Source organism: Rhinoraja longicauda, chromosome 25, assembly GCF_053455715.1.
Source record: "Rhinoraja longicauda isolate Sanriku21f chromosome 25, sRhiLon1.1, whole genome shotgun sequence".
NCBI lineage: Eukaryota > Metazoa > Chordata > Chondrichthyes > Rajiformes > Arhynchobatidae > Rhinoraja > Rhinoraja longicauda.
The window spans coordinates 10,576,383-10,584,822 of record NC_135977.1 but is presented as its reverse complement, the minus strand read 5'-3'; positions in this window follow the sequence as shown (position 1 = coordinate 10,584,822).

The window sequence follows — 8,440 nt, the reverse complement described above, 5'->3', positions numbered from 1 at the left end:
GAATTTAGAAGATTGAGGGGGGATCTTATAGAAACCTTCAAAATTCTTAAGGGGTTGGACAGGCTAGATGCAGGAAGATTGTTCCCGATGTTGGGGAAGTCCAGAACAAGGGGTCACAGTTTAAGGATAGGACCGAGATGAGAAAGTTTTTTTTCACACAGAGAGTGGTGAATCTGTGGAATTCTCTGCCACAGAAGGTAGTTGAGGCCAGTTCATTGGCTATATTTAAGAGGGAGTTAGATGTGGCCCTTGTGGCTAAAGGGATCATGGGGTATGGAGAGAAGGCAGGTACAGGATACTGAGTTGGATGATCAGCCATGATCATATTGAATGGCGGTGCAGGCTCGAAGGGCCGAATGGCCTACTCCTGCACCTATTTTCTATGTTTCTATGCCCAATCTCTTCAATCTTCTAAGGAAGTAGAAGCATTAATGGCCATTAGATTTGTTTTGAGAAACAGCACGGAAACAGGCCCTTTGGCCCACCGAGTCCGCACCGACCTGTGATCCCTCCACAACAACACTATCCTACACAAAATAGGGACAATTTACCCAAATACCAAGCCAATTAACCCACAAACCTATACATCTTTGGAATGTGGGAGGAAACCGAAGATCTTGGAGAAAACCCACGCGGTCAGGGGGCGAACGTACAAAACTCAGTGCAGGCAGTACCAGCAGTTGGGGTTGAACCCGTGTCTCTGACGCTGTAAGGCAGCAACTCTACCACTGCGTCACCGGGCCGCACCCTTTATGGTTGCGTCATTGTGTTGGGTCCAGGACAGTAGCCGTTGTTGTGAAGAAAGATCCCAGCCAGCGACTGGGTTATAATCGCCCACTTTCTTGGCTTTGGTCGTGGCTGAGTCCCATACCAGCACAACTATGAGGATGTTGCCAGGACTCGAGGGCATGAGCCATAGGGAGAGGTTGAGCAGGCTGGGACTGTATTCCTTGGCGCACAGGAGGATGAGGGGTGATCTTATAGAGGTGTACAAAATCATAGATCGGGTAGACGCATAAGCGTGTAGGGGAATTGAGAACCAGAGGACATAGGTTTAAGGTGAGGGGGGACAGATTTAACAAGAATCTGATGGGTAGCTTTTGCACGTGAAGGGTGGTGGGTATATGGAACAAGCTGCCAGTAGTTCCATGCAAACTCTTGTACTCCTGCTGTCTCAGCCCAACTACTAATCCCATTCACCAGTGTAGAAACAGGCCCTTCAGCCCACCGAGTCCACGCCGACCAGCGATCAACTTACAGAAGACAATTAACCTACAAACCTGCACGTGTCAACCTGATTAAGTTGGCTAGTTTCTCAAGGCAACATGGTGTCAATGGTGGGCAGTCAGGTCTGTGCGCTGGACTGGGCTACATTCACAACTCTCTGAAGATCTGTTCCCTAGCCAAGCTGTAATGCAACATGATAGGATGCTTTCTACAGTGCCCCTGTAGGTGTTTAGTTTAGCTTTGGGAGACAGGCCCTTTGGCCCATCAAATCCATACTGACCATTGTTCATGTTCTCACCAGTTCTATGTTATTCCACTTTCTCATCCGGTCCCTACACATTCGGAGCAATTTACAGTGACCAATTAACCTACAAACCCGCAAGAGGGATCTACGATGGAGGGTCCCTCTCACTGACAGCCCGACACAGTGCTGGAGCTTGTTGGTGCGTTCTGGTGAAGAGTCAATGTAGGCGAGGCATGGGACAGCCTTCATTGCCAGCCTGGGGTGGTGAGCTGAGCCCCCCTGCATTATCCGTGCGTCCCTGACAAGGAACGGTGGGTGCTCCCACTCGGCAGTGACCTGTGAGCTTTTGCAATGTTCTCCGTTTTATTTTTGCAGTGAATCCAGACCCCGCTCATGCTTTGTGTGATGGGAACTAACTTTAAGAATGCGGTCCCACAATCTCAGGACTTTTCACACAGCTAATTCCTCATTTCCATATCTCCTTATGACATAGAAGAAGACTTATCCTTGTTTTCCAGAGACGCGGCTTGGCCTGCTGAGTTACTCCAGCATTTTGTATCTTTTTTGGTTAACCAGCATCTGCAGTTCCTTGTGTCTGAACGTAAATGTAGATGGATCGGTTGGTAAGTTTGCAGACAACACCAAAATTGGTGGGGTTGCTGAGAGTGAGAAGGTTACTCAAGTACACAGCGGTAGATAGATCTGATATAGAAAGCAATGGAAAAAATGGCAGATTAATCCAAGTCTGTGTGAGATGTTGCACTTTGGGAGGTTAAACGCAAGGAGAAAGTGTGCAGTTAATGGTAAGACCTTCAACAAAACTGATACACAAGAGAGCTCTTAGACCCTAAGTCCACAGCTTCCAGAAAATGGCAACACAAGTAGATCAAGTGGTAAAGAAGGCATATGGTATGTTTACCTTCATCGGATGGGGCATTGAGTGTAAGAGTCAGGAAATCATGTTGCATCTTTATGGGACTTTAATTCGGCGCATTTTGAGTATTGGGAACAGTTCTGGTCGCCCATTTACGTGTGGGTTAAAAGTGCGTTCACCAGCTCCATGCAGAGTGGGCTTGATCCAGTATTCCCTCCCTCCCTCATCCTGTCAGACAGCCTTTCCTCAACCTTGCTGTTGTTCCCAGGGTAACCGTGTTAACGGAGCACTCTTCTTATCTCCCCTATCATAGAATATAAAACAGTACAGCACAAGATCAGGCCCTTCAGCCCGTAATGTCTCTGCTGACCATAGTGCAAAGACCATCACTTATCTCCCTGTACATAACCCATACTCTCCATCCCCATGCCATTCCAAAGTCATTAAATGCCACTAACATATCTGCTTTAACCACTACCCCCGCCAGTGCATTCCAGGCATTCACTGCTGTGTACAATAACTCCTCCTATAATCTCCATTAAACTTTGCCCCTCTCACCTTAAAGCTACGCCTTCTAGTGTCACATTCCCTTCCATCCTGGGAAAGAGATTCTGCCAATCTTATCTCTCATTATTTTGCTTTCATAATTTAATGTGCTTCTATCAGGTCTCTCTGCAAACTCCAGGGTTCCAAAGAAAACAATACAAATCTGTCCAACTTCTCCCAGTAGCTAATACCCCCACCCCTCCCGTACAGATGGTACCAGGTACTGGGACTTATTCTTTATATCCTAGAATTTTTTTTAGTCTAGTTTAATTTAGTATAGTTTAGAGATATAGTGTGGAAACAGGCCCTTCGGCCCATCAACTCCACGCTGACCAACAATCTCTCGTACACTAGTTCTATCCTACAAACACTCGGGACAATTTACCGAATCCAATTAACCTACCAACCTGCACGTCTTTGGAATGTGGGAGGAAACCAGAGCACCCGGAGAAAACCCACGCGGTCACAGTGAGAACGTACAAACTCCGTGCAGACAGCACCCGCAGTCAGGATGAAACCCGGGTCTCTGGCGCTGCAAGGCAGCAACTCTACCGCTGTGCCACTATGTTGTCCTATATAGACAAGTTATTCACTTCTATTCTATTCTGATCACTCTGCTAAAAAATGTTTCAAGGGGTGAATGATAAAGTTGGGAACAGTGAGGAGGGTGTGTGTGTGTGTGATTCTGCTTTGTGGAAACTGCGGGTCTCTCAATGCTGGGATTTGCAGGAATTCAATGGTGGGGAGGGCAAGAGGGCAGGGGTTACATTCCATAGTGACTGGGTGGGTAGGAAGTACCTGTACTGCCTTCCATTACCCACCAGGGGGCAGTGAGATTCCCTGGTACTCACTGCATTGACTGAGGAATCTCAGGCCGTAGGGATGAAGCTGGTTGTGTGTTTGGACAGTTCCAGACACTTGGGTTAGTCGTCCCCCCCCCCCCTCCCCCCATCCCTAAGGAATGTGGATATTTGTTCGTTAGATGTTCATTAAAAGTCTTATCTGGTTTCCTCAAATGGAAATCATCTGGAAAATCCCCACAGCACAGCCATGAAAGTACAACAACACCTCTACTTCCTCGGTTCGGCATGTCCCCAACAACTCTCACCATCTTCTATGGAAGCATTTTATTAGGATGGTTTGGGAATAGCTCCATCCAAGACCCCAAGAAATTGCAGAGAATTGTACAGGCAGCCCAGACCATCACACACACAAACCAACCTCCCTTCCATTGACTCCACTTGCACCTCACGCTGCCTCGGCAAGGTCACCAAAGAAGAATCGCAACCCGGCCACTCTCTCTTCTCCCCTCTCCCATCGGGCAAGAGGTATAGAAGTGTGAAAATGCACACCTCCAGATTCAGGGACAGTTTCTTCCCTGACAACTGAACCATCCTACCAGCGACTAGAGAACAGTCCTGAGCTACTATCTACCTCATTGGAGACCCTTGGACTATCTTTGATCAGACGTTATTAGACTTTAGCTTGCACTAAACATTATTCACGTTATTCCCTTTATCATATATCTGTGCGTTGTGGATGGCTTGATTGTAATCATGTGTTGTCTTTCCCTCAACTGGATAACATGCAGCCAAATTTTTTCACTGTACCTCAGTACACACGACAATAAACTAAATTAAATAGCACTCTCAATGCAAGCATTGCTTGTGTTTTGCTTCCCCCCTCCCCCTCCCCCTCCCCCATCGGTGCATGGCTGGTAGTTCAGGCTTCAGGCCATTCTCCACACACGCAGGCAACTGTGGCCAGGGCTGTTGTTATCATCTGTTCTGGCCCTTGGGCTCTTTGTGCCATTATCTTCAGTCATGAACGGAATAGTTAGGCTGGATACTCAAAGTCTTTTACCCAGTGTAGGGGATTCAAGAACCAGAGGTCATACGTTTACAGTGAGAGGAGTATGATTGAAGATGAACCTGATGAGACCCGAAAAGTCATCTGTCCATACCCTCCACAGATGCTGCCCGACCTGCCGAGTTCCTCCAGCACTTTGTTTTTAGCTGAATGTCGAGAAAGATGTGTATCAATTATATTATTGCAGAGTATAATGCCATAAAGTTATACAACACGGAAACAGACCTTTTAGCCCAACTCATCCATACTGACCAGGTTGTCTACCTGAACAAGTCCCATTGGAATGCATGTAGCCCATATTCCTCTGAATCTTTCCTACCCAACGTACCAAAGGTGTTATATTCCTTTTAAACATGATAAAAAATATTCCCTTCCTCTGGCAGCTTTTCCCATTTGCCCACCACCCTCCGTTTGTGTGTAAAGAAGTTGCCTCTCAGGTTCATTTTTAAATCTTGCCCCCTCCTGCCTTAAATCTATCCACTCTAGTTTTAGACTATCCCAAGCTGCAGAAAAGACGAGACCATTCACTTCATCAAAGCCCCTCCGAATTGTGTATACCTTTTTAGTTCAGTTTAGTTTTGTTTAGAGGTACAGCGCAGAAACAAGCCCTTCGGCCCATTGAGTCTGCACTGACCAGCGATGCCGGTACACTAGCACCTTCCTACACAAACTACGGACAATTTTTACCAAAGCCAATTAACCTACAAAACCTGTACATCTTCGGGGTGTGGGAGGAAACCGGAGCACCCGGAGAAAACCCGCAGTCACGTGGAGAACGTACAAACTCCGTACGGACAACACCCATAGTCAGGATCGAACCCGGGTCTCTGGCGCTGTAAGGCAGCAACTCTACCGCTGCGCCACCGTGATGCCCTTTCAGGTCTATACCTCTATAAGATCACCCCTCAGTCTTCTACACTGTACGTTATTCCTATTCACTTATTGTGAGTAAAGTATATCTTTGATTTTAAAAGAAAATGGAACGTAACTGAGGTGGGTTTCCACAGCATGGCACTTTATTTGTCCCGAGATAGAGTGAAATTCGTTTTTGTGTACAGTTCAGTACAAGTTATACTGTATGTGAGCAGTTAGATACATATTCACAAAATGCTGGAGTAACTCAGCAGGTCAGGCAGCATCTCAGGAGAGAAGGAATGGGTGACGTTTCAGTCTGAAGAAGGGTCTCGACCCGAAACGTCACCCATTCCTTCTCTCCTGAGATGCTGCCTGACCTGCTGAGTTACTCCAGCATTTTGTGAATAAATACCTTCGATTTGTACCGGCATCTGCAGTTATTTTCTTACACTTAGATACATATTAGTGAGCATCTCAGTTACAGAACAAGTGTATGGCCATAGTACACCGAGACAGTATAGAGTCAGCTGAGACTCTCAGTATCGGGCTCTTGCCACGAGAATTAGAAGGTTGCAGCGTCTCCAGAGGTGACGGCATTGCCTGGAAAACTGATCAACAAACTAAGAGTCACAGAGTTAGATAGCACGGCTACAGGCCCTTTGACCCAACTTGCCCACACTGACATGTCCCATCTACACTAGTCCCACCTGCCCACATTTGGTCCTTATCCCTCTAAACCTTTCCTATCCGTGTACCTGTCCAATGTACTTGCAAAGTACTGATTGCTCTAGTGTGCTGCGTTCCGATCAGTAACTCTGCTTCCATTTTAGCAGCAGGACTGTTCTTGTGGCACGGTGGCACGGTGGCACGGTAGGCACATCTGCCACCTCACACCTCCCGCCACACCGGTTCAATCCTGGCCTCGGCAGCTGCCCTTGTTGAGTTTGCTCGTCCTCCCTGTTTCCACCCACAAATCCCAAAGATGTGGGGATTGCTCGGTTAATTTGTCGCTGCAGTGTGGTGGTAAGTGGAGGAATCTTGGAGGAGCCGATGGGAATGGAAATCAAATGGGATGAGTGTGAATGGATGGTCGACAGGCCAAAGGGCTGGCTGCTGAACTGTACCCCTCTGTACCAAGTGTGTGAAGGAGAGATAAAGGAGGTCCTTCCTTCCCGCTGCTGTGAGACTGCACAACCAGCACTGCTCCCAGCAGACGAGTCAACAATAACAGTTAGGGGAATACACAGTAAATTGATGACAATTTATCCTTGTCTTTACTTTTATGTATAATGAATGATCTATTGCTATCCACTTTGCTGCTGTAACACTGTGAATTTCCCCGGTGTGGGACGAATAAAGGAATATATTATTCTATGATCATCGGGGCTCCATGTCTAGGTTGAAGCTCCAGGTCAAGGTTAGGGGAGTGCTGGTCTATCCAACGCTGCCCTTCACATATAACATTAACCCAGGCCCCATGAAGTCCTTCAGGTGACTACAAAGCAGTCTGTGGAATCCCTCACAACCCCTCACTCTCTCAACAACCCTCTCTCCACAACCTCTCACTCCATCCTCAACCCCTCACTTCACAACCCCGCACTCTCACCACAATCCTCACTCCTTTCACATCCTCACAACTTGTCACTCCCTTCACAACCCCTCACTCCCCACTGGAGCACAAACCCCGAGGGAAGTGGAGATGGGTGTAAAAGAAAAACCTAGCTGGGGAAGGTAATCGAAGCGAGGTTTGCAACGGTGCAGACCCTGGCGTGAGTTCAGTCCCGGAGAGCCTGTCCTGCAGGGAAGATGGTTCCCACCAGAGGAGGGAAGAGGGAAGAGGGGGGAGGGAGAGGAGTGAGGGGGGGAGGAGGGGGGAGGGGGAGGGAAGAGGGGGAGGAGGGGGAAGGAGCGGAGAGGGGGGAAGAAGGGGGAGGGAGGAGGGGGGAGGGAAGGGGAGGGGGAGGAAGGAGGGGGGTGGAAGGAGGGGGGTGGAAGGGAGAGGGGAGGGGGGGAGGAGGAGGAGGGGGAGGGAGGGTGGAAGGGAGAGGGGAGAGGGGGGGAGGCCCAGTGATCCCCCCACGGTAGGTAGCCCCTTTGTAAGCCTGGGAAGGCGGGTGTTGTGAATGAGCAGCAGTACAAAGGCCAGCACCTCACTTCAAAAAGGAAAGGGCACATTTCGCCGGCTGGACTAACCCTTTGACCTGTGCCGTGCTCTGCTTGTGGGGTCCAGCACTCCCTGGTATTTGCAGAGCTCCGGGTTCCCGCTCCCTGGGAGAGACAGGTCTCCCCACGCTCTCATTAGCAATGCTACCGGGGGGGTTGCAGGCGATTAGGTTGCGCCCCGGGGTTTTCCATCCACGCTTCCTTCCAGGTGGTTTCCCCTTTAACTCGGGCTCCCCCTGTGACCTGTGCCCCAGACCCCAGAGGTCAGCAATGCCGGCCCCACGCCATGGCAACCGAGACCCTGGCCTTGCTCCTTCCTCACCACCACCACCCAGCCCCTAGACCCCCGGCAGCCTCCACACACTCTGGCCACACACCCCCCACCCCCACCTAAGGCTCAGCCACTGCGGCCTTGCACCCCTCCACAACCCTGCCTGGCCCTCAGCTCAATAGCCCAGGGTGGGTCCTGCTCCCCCCCCCTCTCTCCTCACCCCCCCTCTCCTCACCCCCCTCCCTCTCCTCCCGCCCTCTCTCCTCGCCTTCCCTCTCCTTGACCTTCCTCTCCTCACCCTCACCTTCCATCTCCTCACCCCCCTCTCCTCACCCTCCCTCTCCTCACCCTCCCTCTCCTCACCCTCCCTCTCCTCAACCCCCATCCCTCT